Source organism: Ambystoma mexicanum, chromosome 6q, assembly GCF_040938575.1.
Source record: "Ambystoma mexicanum isolate Mex_15411 chromosome 6q, UKY_AmexF1_1, whole genome shotgun sequence".
In the NCBI taxonomy this organism is placed as follows: domain Eukaryota; kingdom Metazoa; phylum Chordata; class Amphibia; order Caudata; family Ambystomatidae; genus Ambystoma; species Ambystoma mexicanum.
In genome coordinates, this window is record NC_090937.1 from 1,383,947,753 (window position 1) to 1,383,970,421 (window position 22,669).

Below are 22,669 nucleotides of genomic sequence, written 5' to 3' on the forward strand. Positions count from 1 at the left end.
ATGCGTACGATGCAACCTTCTTTTTTCCCCACTGCATTTCTCCAGTGTCAGAGTTGCCTTTACTGCTTTATTGGTCCATAGACCATTGTCAGAAACATTTATCCCGAGCTAGTCATAACGAGTGACGTGCTCATATTTGGTACCTTCAACATCTATAGTCAATTTAACCTGCCTAGCCAGCCTTTATCTGAAGACAATTGATTTTTTCTTCTCTCTATTTAATTCAAGCCTCAGTTCAGCACAAATTCTCATACATGTTGCCAAGGTAAATGTTAGCCCCATAGGAGACGTTGCCAGTCGGACCATGTCATCTGCAAAAAAGAGACCATGGAAAATACATTTTCCCAGTTTGGGCGGGACCAGATTACAAACCTCAAGCTCTTCAATGACCTAATTAATATAAGCACTAAACAGGAGGAGCACCAGGACGTACCCCTGTCTAGCTCATTTCTGTATGTCAACTGGCTCGGTTAGCTCTCCTCCAAGGGCCCCATCCGACAAAGGCTTAATTAAGCCTATACAGGGACTGGATTGATGTCAATAGGTATGGGGGGACATTCTTCTTTGTCAACACTCAGCGCAAAAATTCTCTTGTGACACAGTCAAAAGTAGTTAGTTTCATGTAAAACGCGTTGGCCCTAGCTCTGCTTAAGACTGTGTATGTTTATGGATTAACTCCAAACGAAAACTCTGATCCACTGTGCCAGTTCTCCTTTGGAAGCTAGCATGTAGATGACTAACAATCCAGGCTGACTCTTCCCAATCCTGCATGCGTTCCAGCAGCACTTTAGCAAATAATGTTGCCTGCTCCATCAATGAGTGATATTGGGCAATAGTTCCCAGGATGGTCCCTATCGCCCTTCTTAAAGATAGATATTATTTGAGCTGAGTGCAAGGATTGGGGAACTATTCCCATTAAGATTACTGCATTGAATACACGAGAAGGAACTGGTGCCCACATCGGAGGTTTGTCCCTATAAAGATATACTGGGACTCTATCAGGGCCTGGGGCTTTACCACCCTTCAGCACCTTTATAGCCTCTTCAACCTCTTTCAATGTCATCTTACTTGGGTTTAGTGACTCTATCGGGTTAATCATTTCTAAACTCTCAAGGCGGGATAAATAAATGGATCTGAGTACAGTTCACCAAAATGATTCTGCCAAGATAATGATGGTATACTACACTGGAGGGTATTAGGTGCATATTGGTCTCCAAAATCGGCAAAAGTAGCCCTCAATGCAAGCTGAAGTCAGAGCATCGCATCCGTCTTGATTATAGAGGGCTTTTTTCCCCTTTAATAAGAGCTTTATAGGAGGCTCTAAGGGTGTGTACCTTTACTTTCTGAGCAGACTGGTCTTCCTTTACACAAGGCCCTTTGTTGCTGCTCTGCATTCCTCAACAAATCAGTTCTCATAACTTGAGGCTACTCTTTTTAATGGTACTAGCAGGTTGCATTAATTTCATTGATCACTTCGTTGCAGACAAGGGCACCACAATAACCTCAATGTTATCCAGTGCACGCCATAAATATCAGACCTACATTTATTCTTCACAAATCTGCACATTTCATTGAATGACATGAACAAGTAGGATGAACAGGTTTCCGTGAACAAGTAGGATGCTTGTGGTCACTCTCATCATGCCGAATTACTGCAACATTTTCAAACAGAGAACATTCTTCAGTGCTAATACATATATAATCAATTCTCAAAAACCCATCATGACCAAAGAAGGTATTAATTGTACACAAGGTACTGTTCATTCTAAATAGCCTCAGACAAATGGACAGTTAGTTGCTGCTAAATAGTGATAGGCTTTGAAGAGAATAAAACTATTCAAGAAACTGTACACCATATTTTTTAATGTCCAACTCGCAAAAAAGTTGTAGCACTCTGACATACAGAATAGGAAGTGATGTCACAAGAAGTGAACATAGCCAAAGAGAAGTGCGTACATTTAATTCAAGTTTTCTTTCCAACTTTTAGAAAGTGCACAGGCCTTTGCCAAGAGAACAGATTTTCCTATAACATTGTTGGCTAAGTATAAAAGAAGTGTTCCTTTTATGTCTACTTATCTGTAACAATAAATGTTCTGTAGAGCAGAAAGAGCCATCATACAATTGCATGGTGAAAGATGTGTGTTGTGAAGTGTTTAGGCTCAGAATCCGACGACCTGGGTTCAAATTCCAGTGCGCTACTTTTTAAAGAGGGTTCAGCATATTTCTTTCACATGAATACATGCAGGGGGGTCGTGCCTGCCCTCTAAAAAAATCAAGCAGATACCATCTACCCTCGTGTCCCCTGAATTGTGCTATCGGGTCCTTCCGTTGTTTTTCTTAAGTTTCCTTTGTGATTGACACTCATGCCTTAAATGCAGTCTGGTTGAAGGTACTAATCTACTGCAATGTTACTATCACAGCCAGGTTATAAGGAATGACCGACAGAGTTGTTACTGAGTTTCCACTTCTTCTTGGCCAAAGAATATCCTGTGTGATGCTAAACATTTCTTTTAAGAGAACTGCTATCTCTGTGGGTTAAGTACTTCAATTACCAAGGGAAATTGATCCACTTGTGGCAGATGTCAGTAGGTCCAGATTAGTAGCTATGATATATAGCAATGACCTTGATCGGAATTGAGGTAGGTCAAGAGCATATACTGCGGCAAATTGCAGTCTCTATAGGCTGCCATATTGGTTCCTGTTGCTGTAGCGTTGGGCGAGAATTGATCCCATGCTGTTTTCTGCCTCGAGTTTAGTTTCTGCACTACAAGCTGCAACAATGAAAAATAGCATTTCCCCTTTTAAAGACATTCTAGCATGGAACTACTGATGGCACCTAACATGCATGGAAACAAAGAGCCACACAGTGGGAGTAGGGACGTTATTCAGGGGTTGCTAGGGTTGTAGCCAAGAACCACACAGTCGCAGCTGCGACCTCTGCAGTCTCCCTTGCAACCCTGATAAAACATTTTTGGTTTCTTTTAAATGGAAGCTCCCGGACTGTGTGCGCCGTTGCGTCTGATAAAGGGGTAGTGTTCAATGCACGCCTTAAAGTCTGCCAGCGAGACCCCAGGTGAAGAGCAACTTGTGGGTGTTTCAATTTATCTGTGTGGTACCACGGATTTATGTGTGCAGCAATGATATACAAACGCACTTTTTGCCTCTAATATCATATTTGCCAGCATCATTGCCTGACTCTACCCCATATTATTCATAATTTGCAAGAAATTGTAGGTGTCCTTTTTCCTAAGGATTTCACACTGAATTTCACGGTCATTTTGCACAAGATGCTTCCTATGAATTTTAGCCCAGTTATGATCCACCCATGTGGCTTTTTGAATGGCCTGAATGTGGGTCAAATCATCAAGAGTTGATTTCTTCAACATACTTATTTCCTTTCTCAATCCAATTTTCCTAACATCAACCTGAGAGTCAAAATCATACACGTATTATTCTGATTGTAAAGTAGGCGGTTCGCTGCCCAGTTTCAGGCACAAATGGACTTTGATTGACTCCTCAGTCAAAGCATGAAAGATTCTGGTTGAAACATCTGTTATTTCCAATTATAACTTGTCTTACTCAAATTTTCAGTAATTATATTGTTAAAGGATGAAGCCTGGTATCCACTCAATTTAATTCTATGTCTTCCTTGATTTACCTCCACCTTGCCCTGAAGCTTACCTGTACAACCTTCAATAAGCAGATTCAATTCTGCCCTTACCCAATTATGATCACTCAACGGATTCTCCAGAACCTTCAATAGCTTACTCTGATGAAACAATCACTGATCAACAAATACCTAATCTATCACTGATTCCAGTGCCCCACATCGTCATGATGAATGCATCATCATATCGCCCGCAATATTGACTTTCAGTCCGGTCAACCCAAACGAGGTAAGGCTAGTTAACCATTGCATCCGATCAAGCTCCTTCTGAGACATGTTAGATGATCTTAAACAATCCAACCCGGGCCCATATTGCTCTGATTCGCACAAGTGGCATTAAAGTCACCAGTGATAACTATAAAACCGCTCTTATGCAGAGATAGCCATCCCTCAACAAAACCTTGTAGTGTATCTAGAAAGGGTTGTAGTGGCTTCAGACGCTTATGCCAATGTACCTTCACAATCAGCATATTCATACCTACTCTTTGCATCAACAATTCCAAACTAATACCCAATGTTCTCAGCTGAAATTATGGGTCAATTTCAAGGTCAGGGAGGGACTTAGTTTCACTACGGTTATCAAACAAGCTGATGGACAGCCACCCCTGATATTGTTGGTTGCTTGAACGCAATTGAGTGACAATCCAGTACTGCACTACTAGTCAGCCAAGTCTCCTCGAAAAGGATGATCTCATAGGACTTCAAAAGTTGTTCTTGAATCCCCATTAACAAACACATGTTCATGCTCACAGGAATTCCAGGAGACAAGTCTTAACATTTTAATGATGGGACTGCACATTGTTTCCCCCCTTTCTATATCTGCTGCATAAATCACAAGACCCAAACAATATCTCAAGATATTGTGCTCAAATTAACATCACTACAACTTTGGGTGCTACAAGATCATTAAACTTCACTCAGATTGCCATATGTGAGACCTCTTCTTCTGCACAAGGAGATTTTTTTTTTAGAACAAATAAAACACACGAAACAGGAATGTGGGTGATTCTTTGATGGAAGCATATATGAGAGATACACGAGAAAGGGGAAAAGTTAGCACATTCACAAGTAACTTGTTCATAAATTACAAATCATTGCTACACCCAGAGAAAATAAGCATTATGTCAAGTTCACCAAAATAAATATCTCTGTCTCACTCTCAGTTGGATGATTTCAGTTACTTTTTGCTAACAGTAACCATATCAGCCGTATCTCTAAAGAGATGATGATTCACGACTACACACCTATACTACCAACATCTCCAAGTGCACTTCATTTTGTTGTGACGCCTCATACGGACTCATTGAAAATCATGCAAATGGAAACAACAGAATGCAAATTACCTTTGTAAAATGTATTGAATTACAGAGAATATAAAACTTGCACCCAGAGACTGATTGAAAAAAAATGTTTGGACATGTAATGCCCTCACTTAAATGGCACTAAGGGTGAGATGGCAAAAGTGTTTTTAATTTTGGATAAATAGAATTGTGTGGGTAATCCATCTCAGAAATGGGGCTCTGCTAAACCCCCACTTTCTTAATGCTCCATGCCAAAAGCATAGTACACACATGTGCCCTGCTCCATCAGTCTCCGGACATCTACAGCACCTGCTCTCCAGTTGCACATGCTGCACTGGAACCAGGCTCTTCACTGGAGCAAAAGGACCCCTGAAAGTACCAGCCAAGCTTCATGGATTGCGAGTGAAGATTAAAACAGACTCACCTTTTCCTCGGGTCTCTCGTGTAGGTTTAGCAGCACCCAAAAAGCACAAAGCAATTGGACTCCTGTTTTCACCACTTCAAAATACCCTTAAAGAGAAATTGGGCCTCATTTCGAGTTTGGAGGTAGCCATGCCGTTTTTAGCACTCGGGTCCGGGTCCCGAAAAATGGGAATTACCAGGCCTTTCTGCCCTTTGCGGGCCCGGTAATTCTGAGTCGTGGGACCCGGACCGGGTACGTCCCCATTCCCATTTGAGCCCCCATAGGGTTCAATGGGAATGGGGAGGATGCTAACAACGGTCCCGTTAATGACGGTACCGTTGTAAGCATCATGTTCTGCAAGTGGGTGCCGCTCTGCCTGTCTGGTCTGACCAGGTGTACAGGGCGGCCCGTGAGCAGAACTATAATGTGGCGGTAGAGTGATAACGGCGTAAAGAGGCCCATTGACAATGTTTGGAACCACAGAAGAACTGTGCTGCTGCGGTTGGCAATCTTGATGAATTTTGAACTTTTGCTTGCATCCATCCAACTGATTCACAGCCACATCACACCAGCAGCACTCATCACAGCTTCTGCTCAAACAACAGCTCTTTGATGCAGAAGCCTTCAGAACACCACAACTTTGAGCCACACAACAAACCACCATCATCTTCGCCTTAACCCTAACTCAACAGTTGATTTAGATTAAGTTATTTACACTTTTGTTTGATTTACCCTTTCGTAATAGGAAACAAAAACATATTTGGAGATAAAGCACACCAAGAGAATTCCAATGCATACATCGAATACTGTTGGCTTACAAAATATTGCTTAAAATGCTTGAAAAAAACAGTAACGACATACACCTACTTAAAACTGTCATTCACATATCCATCCACATGAAAGACTGATTGCGATCTGGGAAGAGCAGGGAGAATAAAAGAGAGAATAGACAGCTCCCATGCGTGCAGCCCCAGATCACTGCCATGCTTAAACGACCAAAGCTCAGAGACTACCCACCCTGACTGATCTCTGTCGCTATGCCAGTACAAAAAGCATGGAGTTGCTTTAGTAATGTCTCTATCAAAGTCACCAAAGAGGAAAAACACAGCAGCACTTGGATTGTCCAAAAGACATTCTCTCCTTGACTATTGAACCAACCTTATTGTACAGATTGAATAGCAATTCTTGAGTGTCGAATGAAAATGCACGGAGCTTAGATTGGAACCCATCTTGATGCCGTCTCTCCACTTGGATAAACATGACTAGCTGCACTCAAACCCAGTTTGATCTACACAAACTTCACTGAGGGGACACCTTCTAACCACCCAACAACTAAAATAAGGTACATTTGAGAGTCCCAGACCACCTGTTCCACCTTTTAACCTTTTCAAAGACATATCCTTTTTCAAGTGATATAGTGACATGTGAGATAGTTGCAATTGAGCTATCAAATATATTTACAGTTGTTGTGTGTTCTTTTCATAAGGTTGGTTTTTGTTAATGTTTTTCTAGATATTTGATTTCATATTGGTTTGCTTAGTTAAAGTATATATATATGTATAGAACCTTCATTGGACATTCTTTTATTTTGGAGTGTTTATACTATTGCTGTTTGGGTTGCTACTGTTACCACATTGACACCCCTCTTAGAGAATAGCCTCCCCTCAACCCACATTATCACAAAAGGCAAAGGAGGTGCATCTCTTGACTCTGCCTGTTTCACATTTATGATTGGCATCACTGGTGGGTTGTATTAATTTGAGGCTGAATAGGTGGTTTAGCCACTATTCATCCCTCCACTCCTGCAAAACAGTAGTCATTTCATCAGAACAACATTTAAAATAGTACAACACATGTGTTCAACCTATGCAAATAATTCCAATACAGGTGGATGGATTGACACATTCCAGAAATGTAGCCAACTTCCTCAGGGAATCCTTGAGTCCACAAATATTAGAGGTGGGGCAGTATTGTACACGTCTAGACATATGTGAAAACCCTTGTTTCAGGACCAGAAAACTACGAGTTTGCCTGCCATGGCCACTCTGCCCGACAGGTCTGACCCTGCCGGGGGCAGCGGCCATGGTAGGCAGACTCCTCATGGAAGCACTGGTACCTTTGGCAACTTCCGAGTCCCCACCCCCATAGAGTCCTATGTGATTCTATGGGCATGGGGACTAACATTTTACCAGCGCCTGACTTCCCGGGCCGGCGGACTTGTAATGTCACGGTGGCACCGGGAAGTCAGGTGCCAATAATATATAACGAGTCCGGCAACAACACGCTGGTAGTACCGGCAGGGTAAACGCCAGACTCATAATGAGGCCCATTGTCATTAGTGAACACTCAAATATGACTTAAATTGAAACATCATTCAAATGAAGAGGGAGATCCAGGACGCACCAGTACATTTGTACGTGCGAGTTTGACTCCACTCTGGAAGCAAAAAGTAGAATAAGACACAAAACAGGGATCAGGAAGGCCTCCCTGACCCCTGTTTTTTGTCTTATTTTGATTGAAAAATCCCATAGCTTATACAACGTGCCGTCTCAATTAAATACTCATACACTTGCAAAAGAAGGAGCTGCACAGTCTGAAGCAAAAAAATCAGAATTAAGAAGATATCAGAAGTACTTCAAAAATAGGAATAAAGGGGAAATGCAAAGAAAAGGGATGCATACTATATGAGAACAGACAGACCCCATTACTTCCAGAAGCAAGCCGTTCCAAGATTACAAAAGAAGTATTGCCTAGTAGTATTGCTACCAAGATAGGTTTTAAGCATAAAGTGACTGCATGGGTGAAAACCTACAAACAGCAGTGGGAAGTGATGATGTTGGTGCTGTCTCAACTTAGTTTTCTATTGTCTCTAGGCTATGATGTAGATCTGTAGAAATAGTCAAGAAACATGGCACCCTCCTCAATAGTTGGAGGTAGGGCTTGTAGGTTTCGCAATCATAGTGACTGTATACAACATGCATTGCAAAGATGATAAGATCATGAGCTATGTATGCATGGTAGTAATGCCCCTCCCTGTCCAGAAATGGGAGACCAGTGCAGAATATGGCACACTAGTCTTAACTTGCCAGGATCACTGCAACATAGATCAGAACAAGATTCCTAACATACAGTGTCCACAAATGAAACAATTGAGACTTATAATTTGGCCTGAAAAAGTGAACATGACATAATATTACGATAATTCCCAAAATTGTTTATAAAAGATGCACCAACTACTGTTGATTTACTAGACAGTCTCTATTTTAACAGGCAGTTCCATTAAAAAAGATTCCATCTCACATAGTTTTGATTGAGATACCAAATTAAATGCCCCTCAAAAAGATTCCATTTCACATAGTTTGCATTGAGATACCAAATTGAATGCCTATACACATGTTTCTCTACTATTTTGTGGCAGATCTTGAGGAGGTCTTAGTTATCTTAATGTTTTTGTCTGGAAGTGCACCTGGAAGTTAAAGATAACTTGTCGGGTAGACAGGCAAGGATTCTTCCTCAATCTTGCCAGAATTGCAGCAACATAGATCAGAACAACATTCCTAACATACAGTTTCCACAAAACAGCACAGGGTTAAGGGCTGGGATAGGGGCAGGCTGCTTTTTCTATTAAGCAAATGTCACTGTATCTAAAACACTTAGGTATGTTCTTGTATGATGCAATTCATCAGAGTTAGGTTGCCCTCTGCTGTCCAAATGGCAAAGTGCACCTCTGTGTGCACTTCCACTTCAATAAAAGCTATAATTTTATCAAACAGAATGAGCATGGTTTCATGTGGTCACCTTCACTTTCCACTATCACAAACATTCGGAATATTTTTTCCACCCCCACTTCTCTTCATACTGGGCATGGCGGATCCAGTGTCAACTAACAGCTAATTACTGGCTCAAGGTCTCTGAAGAGAGAAACGCTGTAGGACGAATGCCTCCTCACAAGTTAAAACTGAAAGTAGGTGTTGTAATTATGTTACTACACAATATTATGCCATCACAGGGACTCTGCAATGAAACAAGGTTGACAATTACGTGTCTACAAAGACACATCATAGAGGCCTGTGTAATCGATGGAACATATTTACTGTTCTTATACCACTCATACCTCTCATTCCATCTGATACAAATATGCCTTTCAAATTCAAAAGAAGACATTTACTTATGTGTTCATCCTTCTCAATGACCATTAATAAGTCACATGGACGTACGCCCCCTTCCTGAAAGCTGATTGGTGGTAATTCCGATATTTAAGAAGGGGGATAGAAGTGACCCTATACATTACAGACTGATATTGACCTTAAAGACATTCTGCAATGACGTATATCATGCTGGTAACGGCTAGTTATCAGTGAAAATCATTGTGGTACTGAGTAAGTGCCTCATTACGAGATTGGTGGCAGTCATGGAGCTATTTGCGCCATGACTGCCAAAGGAATCAAGATAAGCACCAGAAGGTTGTGATTGTATGGTTGTTGGTTGGATTAGTGGCCAAAAACAAGTGGGGACGATAAGGTGAGAAACCAATATGAACAACTATTGCCAAAACCAAAAGAGAACTATAACAATGCAAGATAAATAGCGCAACCAGTTTCAAAGTCAAGAAGGGGCAAAAGAGAATCGCAAATGTTTGTAAAATCTATTGTCCACATATAAAGAAGCCCAGAAGAGTAATTGGCTTACACCCAAAGCCAAGGAGGTGTAGGAGAGAGAGAGAATCATTGTCAGCAAATGTTACAAAATGATGCAGTTTGCATTGTTAAGAACATATTTAGGAGAGAGCACATCAGGACATCCAGAAGGGATCAGTCGCATCCAGGATTCTTTTCAAAATAACTACTTTGACACATAAATGTTCATTTGTATCTGCTCCTTCATATATAGCCTTGTTTTGGAATCGCAGGGGAGAGCCACTAGATCTAGTGAAACATTTTGGCTTGTATGCCCAAAGGTCAAGAGAACAAGGGCAAATGGTAGTTTCTTTCCAGTACAGACTGCAATCACCTGGAATGGTTTGCCTGTCGACTTGCAGAAGGAGAGGAGTTTCCTTACCTTTCACAAACGGTTAAGACTATTAGATTTAAATGAAATTTCTCTGGCTAAGACACATTCTGCTTTTGCCTATGACAGATCCACCTATGGTTTTAAAATGTTATTTATGTCTTTATTAATGTGTGCTCTGATGCCTGTGGGCTGTGGCACGTTACAAATCGATAAACACATACATAAATAAATAAAAGAATGCAGACACTGTGAATACAGTAAGATTAAATAATTCTTTGAATCTTACTAAAAAAACATAAAGATTTAGAAGAGTTAAAAAGGAGTTTGCTTGTTCCCCCCTGTCTTTTCAACCAATGTATTTCTGATATTGGGGAAGATTTAGCTAAAGAAATAATGTTTGCTCCACAATTTGGCTTTCGTATTTTAAATTGGTTTGTGTACCCAAACATTGCATTTGTATCCACATTAATAGGCCTTTGGGGAAGTTTATAAGCAATCAACAGACATTCTGACGATAATTGCATTCCATCAGTTAAAGAGATAAATGAAAACAAAATATTTATGTTTCCTGATCAATTATAATAGATTGTCAGAAGATTGAAAACATGTATTAATAATATGATGTATCCCTTATTTCCTAAACTGATGCCATTTGATGTCCATTGCAGTAGTTATTCCATTAAACAACTGACTCATGTTTATAAACCAAACATAGCAACTCCTTATGGAATGAAGACTTCAGGTACACTAAAAGTCTCATAGATAGATACATTTGAGGGAATACCATGGAAATCTTGAAAGTCCCTACTGGGATGTCAATTCAAATAATTAGGGAAGGACTAAGACACCAGCTTACATGTGCACCATAGTCTTGATATAAGTAATAACATTTCATTGAAAGACTTTTCACTGTTGATAATTCTTTAACAGATTGTAAAGCCCACCCTAATGAAAAGCAAAAAACAAGTTCTAATCAGATATGGGAATCCACTGAAGAAATTATGCATTCTTGGTTGGTCTACTGGTCATTATGTGATCTTGCATTTGTGTTTTTAAACATGGCAATTGATGGGTTTGGGTATGCTCATAAACACATTTAGAGAAATGGGACCTCATTACAACTTTGACGGTCTGAAAATAATTCCAGAAAAAATGCTGGTAGTTCTAGCACCAGAATATTTTCCAGACCAGTCTGCTAGTGGTGGCCACAATTCTCCCAGGCAGATAAATGCCTGAATCACTGGCACCTGTATTGCCAGTGCCGGTTATTCAGTAAATCCCATCCCATGGGAATGGGAACTTACCGTCACTCTGTCATCCGTAATATCCTGGTAATACCGGGATATAGGGTGATGGAGATAGTAAGCCAGGGTTGCCGGTAGCCCACTAGAATTACCCTGTAATGAGCCCCGTGGTCTTGTGGACGTCAATCATTTAGAACTTGTCACCTTTGTAAGATAAATTGAATAGAAACATGAAAACATTTGTCATTGAAATATAATCCTACAAATTAGATTGAAACAGCTTGAAGAATTTTTGCATAAGAAATTTAATATCAGAATACATTCATTTATAAGGAGAATATTTTTAGAAAAATACCTTGGAGTTTGGAGCAGGCAGGGTTCCAGTAAATATCTATCACTATCAAATCAGGATTAGGGATATTAAAATTTAGACAGACTTTTCATGCTAAAATCCCTGCTACATCTTTAAGGATCGGGGTAATAGCTTTTATTGTGCAATTTTTAAAAGCCATCAGTAAATCTCCTGATGGTCTCGCTTTTGTTTTTTGATTGGCTGGTAAACAATGCATGGTATATCCCTCAACCTCAATGGGATTTACCAGCCAGGTTTGCTGAAATAGTAATATATCCATTTTTCCGAATAAGTGTCCTTTTATATTTTTTGATTTAAAAGTGCTGGAGTCTTGCGTATTCCAACTCGCTATATGGAGGCCTTTATTACTAAAGTTGCTGGGTGCCCATTCCCAGGCTCGTGAGGACCTGGGATAATATATCTGGGAGGATAGTCAAAACCTTTTCTTGAATAGTACTTCCGGTGTCTTTCGATTTTCCTTCCCCATATGGACCTTCTGGACCTCTTCCATTACTTTGCATAGCGGCCCTGTTGTGTTCTTGGATCAGGGTATTTCCTGAGGGAGCTTCAAATGGCAGTTGAGTGTACACTTTTAGGCCTTGCCGTTTCAAATCGCTTGATGCCTTTAGAATTGCCATTTGACCCTTTCTTGAATTTAGGCCAACTTCCACTAAGAAGAAATCATTCCTACTTGTGAATTTTACATATTCTATGTCGGTTGTTGCGAATAGAAAAAGACTTCTCACTTTTCTAAAAATGCGAGATTCGCTGATCTGCTGAGGGAGCTATGTTGTTTACTCTTAGCTAACTGTTTCAGCCAGGCTCTCGGAAGTTCAAAATCATAGATTTCTTCTTCTTTACTCACCGGATCTGGTCGAGGCACGCTTTGATAGCTTTGGTTCTGTTCCAGGATCTGGTTTACCATTGCCGATTTTCCGAACCATTTCAGGTGCCCTGAATTGTGTGACCTTAACCTTGGCCCAGTTCCAAGGACATTGGAGATGGTGTAACCAGTGGGACAACTCCTGGTGATTTATTTTTTCTCTTTTTTTTGCATTCAGGAATATCGGTGCCAGCTTTACACTTGGACCTTCGGGCTGACTGATAGCCTTGATGTCTAACAGACACTGTTTCTGTGTTACCAAGTTCTTCTGTGTAAATATTGGGGCCCATTTTATGCTTGATGCTACTTCTCCAGATTTTACTGGGGATGAGCTTGATTGTTTTCCTTGGCATTGATTAAGTGCCACTCCAGTTACTTCCGTAACCGCCTTTCCTGGAGGTTGCATTGGGTTTTGAGCTGCTTTTTCTTCTAGCTCTGTTTGTAAGCCCACACTCACACTTACAATCTCTAGCTGACCTTGCAATATCTTTTACCCGTTTTTTTCTGCTGTCTTTTGACGGGTTCCTTAAATTGGGGGCTTATTGCCTGCTGGTTCTTGGGTAGATGAGACTTCCGAAGTTGGAAGGCTTAATTTTTCTTCTTGAGCAAGTTCAACATGCTCATATTTTGATGATGAATGAATGTTTTTCAGAAAATTAAGCGATCCAGTATATTTATCATTCCGATTTTTTTTTTTTTTTAAATTTGTTCCTTGGTTGAGAAGCGGCCAATTTCAATCCACATTTGACTTCTTTTCTCTTTTTCGTTTTTTTTCTTCTCCTATAATTTTGATGACCAGCCAAAATCCAGTGTAGATCCGCCTTTATCCTGTGGTACTTCTTCACTGCTTATATCCGGTATCTCTGTAATTGTTTCTGGTTGTTCCTTCATGACATTGGCTAGACTCCTGAATTCTTCAAGCGTGGATTCCGAAAGGGAAGTATCACCAAATATTGCGATCTTGTCAATTTCTTCCTTCTCCATTTCTTCGCGTTCTTGCTGCTGTATTTTTAAATGCTGCAGTAGTTCACAAAGGTGACCTTTTATTTCATCGTCCTTGTGATGCTGGAAATGCATTGGAGGGACAGGACCTGTGTTCTGTATTGTTTTCTGCCCAGGAGTCCATGTGGGACTCCTGGCAGTGCAGTTCTTCCTGTTTTTGGTTTGGTGTACAGACCCATGGGATACCCTTATGGCACCCATGGGTGCGGGTACAATCCTGTGCCCCTAGTGTATGTTTTTGGGCACCTGTGTGTGGCGCACAGAGCAGGGTATAGGCTGGTGGCAGCTCCATGCTGAATTGGACAGGTGCTCTGAGTATCTTCCATTTTGGGATACCCAGGCCCTGCTATTGGAATCAGTTGATTCCTGATAGGAAACAAGATGGAACCTGTGGCCTCTTGCTTTCTATTGCCTGTTACCTTGTTTTCCCAAAGTCCTGGGAGGCCCTGTCTATGTCCCTTCCCCCTGACTGGCTGTTGGGTGGAAGTTCCATATATGGTGTTGTTGTGAAGGCCAGGCCAGACTGGAGCCTTCCCAGTGACTGTATGTTGTGGGTACACCCTGTGGGTGGGACTTGGGTGAATGGAGAGTGTGACCAATATGCACTTCTTGTTGTGGCTGTCTGGTTTCTAGTATGAGAGACAAAGACTGAGACAGCCCTGCCGGAAACTAGCATGAATGCAGTGTGTAGTGTTGAATGGCTGGGTACTTGTCCCAATCCACATTCCTTGTTGTGAGTGTCTGAGAGGGAGGAGTGTGGCCTGAATGCATTGTATGCCTGATTGGCTGACTAACTGCATGAATGCCCTTCTGTATGATTGACTGTTGAGTGTGAGCCAGCAATGTGGATGAGAGACAGAATAGTATATCTGGGGACCTCTCACCACTGGAAATTGTTCAGAAGCTGTGTCTACACTTGAAGAGTAACTGGAACTGCTGACCCTCGACGTCCAGCTGGAAGAAGAAGACTTGCTGCTGCATTTGCTTCAACCCGATCTGAAAGCTGCCGAATTCGTCAAGGACTGATCCGAGAGAGGACCTGGTAAGGCGCCCTCTTCCCGTGCTCCGAGGGACCATCGGGCACCGCTAAACTTCGCTGAAGCTCCCTGGAAGTCAGACCCTCGAAAAGGCTGCCGACCCGAGACGGGACCTCCGAGGAGAACGAAGTGAAGCACCCGGACATCGCTGCCGTTGAAGTCCATTGCTGTCGCCCAGGGTTCGGAGTATCGCCGTAAGCGCTGGAGACCCGTCGAAGCCGTGTTGCCCCAGAAGAGGGGACCGCTTGACGCCGTGCCGCCGACGACCGGAGCCGCCCGCTCCTTTGCCTAAGACTGTTGAATCGAAGAAGTCCTTTGTCCAAACCGATGACCACTTACTCCCGCTGGAGAAAGTCGAGGACACCGACGGGCTGAATAGAATCTGCCGGTGGGTTTCCTGCCACCCAGAGACCACAAAGACTTCAACGACTCGACGCCCTTGTCGGACCACAGTTCTTCAGAAACTCTTTGCGGTCCTGAACAATCAATCGCCGAGGTGCCCCGCACACCTCATCTTCGCAGGACGTCGCCGACAAGCACTGCCTGGATCGACACCATGGCCTCGGCACCCTCGAACTCATCGACACCATCGACGCCAAGTTCACCTTCTTCGATGCCTTTCGACGATCCGTGATTCCTGCTTTAAAGGGAGTCACTCAAGAAGGATCCATCGACGCTTGTTCGAAGAACTCTGCTCCACCAGGTACATTGGGGGGTAAAAACATTATAGGAGAGAATAAGACTATTGATCAATATATGGACTGGGCTTGTGCTATATCTTTATTTTACAGGTTGCCCAGGTGGGGGATCTCCACATAGAACTGTGTCTAGGTAACGGGGCCAGTAATCTGCCTATTGTTTCAACCATCTTGCTTTCCTTCCTCTCTCTACTGCTGGTTTCCTTGTTATTGATCTGTGTGACATTTTGACAGTATAGTTGATGCACTTTGATGAGATCTAATAATATTTGTGGTACCAATGTAGAACTGTATATATTCACCATTGTTGATTTTCCTGAGTATAAAGTGAGTTATTGTGATAGTGTACATAACCTTGAATATTAATTATATAAAGACTGTGTTTTCAGTAATACAGTGTGTGGACATTCCTTTGTGGGGGCTTGGGCCTACACTGTACTTATGAATCAGCCTGCATCATCTCCTGAGAAGCTAGGCCTTGATTGCTCGACCACGTTTACCAATAATAGAGAATCTTGGCTGGGGTCCTCTGTGCCTCCCCTGTACCATAAAGAGACCCCCCCTCCAGTCTTTACAGTCCTCACTCTTTTTGAGTTTCAGAAGACTTTGTATCGCTGAGATATCAAGCCCTTGTGTTGCCACTTCAATCCTAATCTCTTTTGTAGATGGAACAATGACAGATTTGATAACATTACTGAACCCTACCATTGATGAATCGCATGTGTCCATTTAATTAGTTAGTAAGTTCCAGTAAAATCCCTACTTGAGACTGGACTTCTATTTTTTAAAGTTCAAATACTGAAACCAGTGAATTCAGAACAAAGTCTAATGCTGAAAGGGTGCTTTCGTTTGAATGAAGACTGCTGATTTCCCTTTCTGCTGATGATGGATTATTTCCTTCTAATGAGTCTCTTCGCCCTTCTGTCTTCCATATAGGGCCCAGTAGCTTGGATGGATCTTCTTCAGTATTAGTAAGCGTCGTCGGGGGCCGTTTTAGGGGACTGTGCTGCCGCCCCATGTTTAACAGTTTTTGTATGACAGGCAAAATAGGAATTGTTTCTCCTTCTACATCATTCAAACTTGTATTTCTTTTCTTAACAAAGTGTTCCTTAATTTTATTTTGAATTTTTTTTGTTGTAACTGTATACTGCAATCCGCATCTCCAATGATGTAACACCACGGATTGGCTCTCTTTTTCTGCAGCTCCCTTTTCTAGCTGTAGATCAGCGACATGTATTTGACCCTCTGTTGTTATTGAGGTAGTGTGTAGTGTGTAGTGTTGTAGTGTGTCTCTCCCACTATCAATGATCCAGATGATGATGGTAAATGAACTGTTGCCTCAAGATATGAGCCATCCCACTATGGTACTGCGTAATTTCATTCCGTTTGCACTGATTGCGCTGATTGCAATCTTATGCTGTTCAAGTAATTCGAATCTGGATTTTGCCTTATTTACTGTTCCAATTTTGTACACAGGTGGTGATAAAACTGTTCCGAAGCAGATGTAAGACAGAGGCGGAAGCAACAGGAACGCAGTCAATTGAGTTTGTTAAAATATTAACTATTACCTTGCCCAGTGGAGAGGCAGCAAGGAGCAACCCTAGCCAGACCACAGCAGACATGCGCAGACTGCACGGCCTGCGTTCAAACTGGTAAGCCACACTTCACTGTGTGTCCAGGCTTATATGTAATGTTATCTCCACCTCCAGATTGAACAAGAAAAACACTGCAAGAAGACTCAAAAAGTAGTGGAAGTGTGCTTTCGGTATTCTGAATTAGACTACGCCGACGTTCACACTCTGCGATGTTTTATTCCTACAGGGAACAAAAAGGGAACAAAAATCGAGGGGGTCAAAGGCACAACGCCTGCAGTTCCCACTTGACCAAATGACTTAATGGGAGAGTAGAAAGCCTGTACTCATTAAACAGTGGAATGGTGCATCCGCTCCCCTCCGCTTACCGGCACGTTCACACACTCAATACCGGCACATTCACACACTCATGACCCGCTGAACTAGACCACTATAATGCACTAAGTCACCAGTAGTGAATAACAAAATTGAAGAAAATACACGGCAGAATGAGGGAAAACTGGAGCGGCAGATAAATCAGACCTACCCGCTCAAGAAACGCTGGGGAGAAATAACCCCTTCCTCTGCTCACCTCCGCTCGCCTCTGCTCGCCAGGAGTCTCGAGGCTTTAAGCCCCTGAACTCTCGCAGCACACGAGCACATAGTCACGGGCACAGGCTCCTAGGCTGCTAGGATTGGGAAAAGTGCGAAAAGAGTAGAGGAATGGACCTAGAGGGCAACAAACATGTACCAGGCTGCACTGTCTCACTCGTAACTTTAACGTACAGCTGCTTCGGACACAAATTGTGTAAAGTTTATTTCAAGCAAAGAAGACAAACACATACAACATGAACTATTTGGAAAGATGTAGAAAGATTTTGCGACAAAAATATTTTCACATATATATATATATATATATATATATATAATGAACATGAATTGTGTTTTTTATTTAAAAAAAATGTTAGCTGATTAACAGATACTCTGGCTCTAGCTACTGTATCTTTGATCAGAAAGTGTTAGGCAGAAACCTATGCAGTTCCCTCTGGGACCACTGCAACAGATTTAGGACTACAGGTGTTTGGCAGTAAACCCACTTGATAGCAGTCTGTACCACACAGATTCACTTGGTAGCTGTGGCTGAGCAGTCAGACTTCCCTCAAGAAAGGTTAGGCAGTATGTGGAGTATACAAGATAGGGCAATTTACACAGTAGAACAAGCAAACACGGATCAGAGCTTGCGTGTAAAGATATATGATTATTTATTTTAAAAACACATCTATGAAAAACACACTGGCACTAATACGGCAAACCACTTCAATTACAATTACTATAAGTATATCAATCCCCTAACAATATTTCGACAAGCCTAGTTTCAATGGCACCACTTATTTGCAGACAGAGGTGAATGCTTTAACCTAGATGGCACTCTAATATTCGTTAGAACGGGAGAGTAAAGGCCGGGAATGAAACCAACTCGGTACCAACACTTTTACGAAGCAAATGCAAGACAAGTAAGGCAGGGTCTACTGTAGATCACAAAGTTCAGAGGCCAGGCCCACTCGGAGAGAGGCAAGGCGATATGTCCCAAAAAGTATCACAGTGGAAATGCACTTCGAGTCTCTTGTAGCAAATTGTCACAGAAAGGTTGGACCAGTTTAGAACAAAAAGTTAAGAAGGTCTGGAGGCGACCCAATGTAAAGGTAAGGATTTAAGACACCTCACGCTAACCGTCACAAGGGAAGCCAGGCGGACACAGTACCTTGTAAGTGAAGGGACAGCTCCGGCGGGGGCAATTGTTCCTGGTGGTGGATGCAAGTCGGGGCTTTGCCAAGAGATGAGATGGTCTCATCGTCGAAGGAAAGTTGAAGATCGTTGCACCACCAGGGAAGAGACCAGCCGCGGAGCGCTCCGTCACAAGGCACCACCTTTTGGTCGTGGTACGGGCTAGTGGATATCCGGTTGCCGGGGTGCTCAGCAAGGACAATTCGACCACTACGCCCTGGAAGCAAAGAAAAAGCAAAGGGACTGGTTGTTCCCACCAGTCAGGGGAAGAAGACTCTCCAGCAGGGAGATCTCCTCTGTCGTTGGGAAGTGGTGAGTCGGTTCAGCAGGGCTCCACTGGAGGTGTCGTCGTTGCAGGTCGGCTCAGCTTTACCCTCGTCGGATTCTTAGGTCCTGTGGCGACTTTTGAAGATCCAGTCCCAAAAGCCCTGCTTTTATGCAGAAAACTCCCATTCATTCAGCCTAGCTGTCAATCAAAACACGCTAAGTGGTGAGCTGGGTGGCTCACCACTTGGGCCAATCACACCAGAGTGCAACTTGAGTTGGCAAGGCAACTCAGTCCAGGGTGCCTAAATCCCCTCCCACACCCCCTGTGGTACCCAGACAGAATGGCACCACTTTGAAGGGCTTCTGTGTAGAAGCCCGCCAAAAGTGGAACAAAGGGCTCAACCTTTGGTTCGGAGTTACAGAGGTGAACACAGACGCCATTTTAAAAACCGAGTTCTGGCAGAAAATACCACCCGGTGAATTTATTTACGATAAATAAACCGGCGGTATGTTAGAGACTAACGTGAAAAAGTATTAGCCTCCAACAATGGGAAGAATCCCATAGGAATATATTTGGGGTTGAATATATAAAGTAGTTTCCACTGCCACCAGCCAAAACTCGGTGAGGGGGGATGGGACAGTGCCTCCTCGAACAACAGACCCAGGGGTAATCGAATTATCCCTACCAGTATGTCCACAATAGGATGGTTGGTACTAGTTCTGTTAGAAAATTTAGGTCTAGTAAAGCCAATGGTGACTTTACATGCCCTGGGAGACAGTAGTCAGTCCCAGGGTATGGAGTCTATGGTGGGGATCCTCTAGGACGCACGGAGGGCGCGGTGTAACACACATAGTAAAACACATGAGACCCTATGGAGTAAAAGACCCCATAGCCCATAGAAAACATTGACATTTAAAGGAATCAACCAGATTCATGTCCAAGAGTGGGAGAAAAAGAGTCTCACTCTTGGCAGGATGGAAAAAAACAAACCCCCGAAATCCAGCAAAGCTGCTGGGGGACTCACTAGTTTAGGAAATTCAGCCTAAACAGAGAATTCTCCCTAACAGAAAGCTACTTGGACAGATGTTGTTCACAAGCCTGGTATTATTTACAATGGAATACACGCTGGTAGAACTTCAATCAGGTTTTAGACATAGGCAAATAACAACGTTGAGTTGGAGGGATGGATAATGTATTACAGCTCTGATATTGGTTGATTTGTTAGCAGCATTTGATTATGTGGACCAGAACAAGGTCCTTGGATGCATGGATACAACACTTGATACTTATAGATACAATTGAGATGCATACTCCCATTTTGGAGGGAGTATCTTATCAGGTTAAACTGGCAAGGTTGTTGAATGGGGGTTTGAATGCTTATGTGGTGTGCCCATGTGTCACGCCAACTCACTCTTCTGTTAGTTGTAAATATGTACTGGTTGCCACGATTGCACAAGGCTTATCATATGGCATGGCAGATATATGTTAATGATGGACTTACCTCAGTGGACCATCACACTGCCTTTGAACATAACAGCACATTGACTAGGGAGTGTGAAGAAAATAAGAACATTTTGGAGTGAGGGAGGAGCTTACATTCGGGCACTGCAACTGAGAATTTCAACATTTTGTGAAGTGTCAAGCAGGGTAATTCATAGAATTCAGCGCATAAGTGGCGCACGTGGCTGGCGCACAGTGTGCGCGTGCATCTTTCTGCGCCAGCCGCGTGCGCTAAAATCCATTTCCGCGCACAGTGTATTCATGCATTTTATCTTCCAAAACCAGCTGTGGCGCAGAGTGGCGCAGTGACCCTGCCGCAGTGCCAGTTACGCCCCCAACCCCTCCCTGTGCGCCATGGACAGCGCTCAAATCCCGTACATGGTGCACAGGCCCCCAACCACGAAAACGCCTGTAAAACTCCCCACGCACCCCTCCGAATACACATACCCCGCTGCACGGGGAGTCTCACACGTGATTGGAGCAGGGTACGTGTATAACTGGGGTTCGCGGGAAGTTTCAAACGCGATTAGAGCGGGGTACGTGCATTTCGTGGGTGCGCTTAAAGTTTCACACGCGATTGGAGCGGGGTACATGTATAACTGGGGTTTGCGGGAAGTTTCACACGTGATTGGAGCGGGGCACGTGTATTTCGGAGGTGCGCGGGAAGTTTCACACACGATAGGCCCTGTGTGAGTGGGATATGTGTATTACTGGAGTGCGCGGGATCTTTCACACGCGATAGGCCCTGTGCAAGTGGGGTACGTGTATTTCAGGGGTTCGCAGGAAGTTTCACACGCGATTGGAGCGGGGTACGTGTATTTTGTGGGTGCGCTAGAAGATTCACATGCGATTGGAGTGGGATACGTGTATAACTGGGGTTCGCAGGAAGTTTCACACACGATTGGAGCAGGGTATGTGTATTTCGGGGGTGCGCGGGAAGTTTCACACGTGATTGGAGCAGGGTACGTGTATAACTGGGGTTCGCGGGAAGTTTCACACGCAATTGGAGCAGGGTACGTGCATTTCGTGGGTGCGCTGGAAGTTTCACACGCGATTGGAGCGGGGTACGTGTATAACTGGGGTTTGCGGGAAGTTTCACACATGATTGGAGCGGGGTACGTGTATTTTGGGGGTGCGCGGGAAGTTTCACACGCGATAGGTCCTGTGTGAGTGGGAAATGTGTATTACTGGGGTGCGTGGGAACTTTCACACGCGATAGTCCCTGTGCGAGTGGGGTACGTGTATTTCAGGGGTTCGCGGGAAGTTTCACACGCGATTGGAGCGAGGTACGTGTATTTTGTGGGTGCGCTAGAAGTTTCACATGTGATTGGAGCGGGATACGTGTATAACTGGGGTTCGCGGGAAGTTTCACACGCGATTGGAGCAGGGTACGTGTATTTCGGGGTGCGCGGGAAGTTTCACACACGATTGGAACAGGGTAAGTGTATTACTGGGGTTCGCGGGAAGTTTCACACGCAATAGGCCGTGTGCGAGTGGGGTACGTGTATTACTGGGGTGCGCGGGAACTTTCACACACCATAGGCCCTGTGCGAGTGGGGTACGTGTATTTCGGGGGTGCACGGGAAGTTTCACACGCGATTGGAGCAGGGTACGTGTATTTCGGGGGTGCGCGGGAACTTTCACACGCGATAGGCCCTGTGCGCGTGGGGTATGTGTATTTTGGGGGTGCGCGGGAAGATTCACACGCGATTGGAGCAGGGTACGTGTATTTTGGGGGTGCGCAGGAACTTTCACATGTGATAGGCCCTGTGCGGGTGGGGTACGTGTATTTTGGGGGTGCGCGGGAAGTTTCACAAGCGATTACGCTGTCAGAGCGGGGTACGTGTATCCAGTGGGGTGCGCATGGAGTCCCCCACGTGAATTAGCACTGTAGGTCCTCCCAGGTGTCCCCTCTACCCCCTCCATGACCCCTGTAGGCAGCCCACAC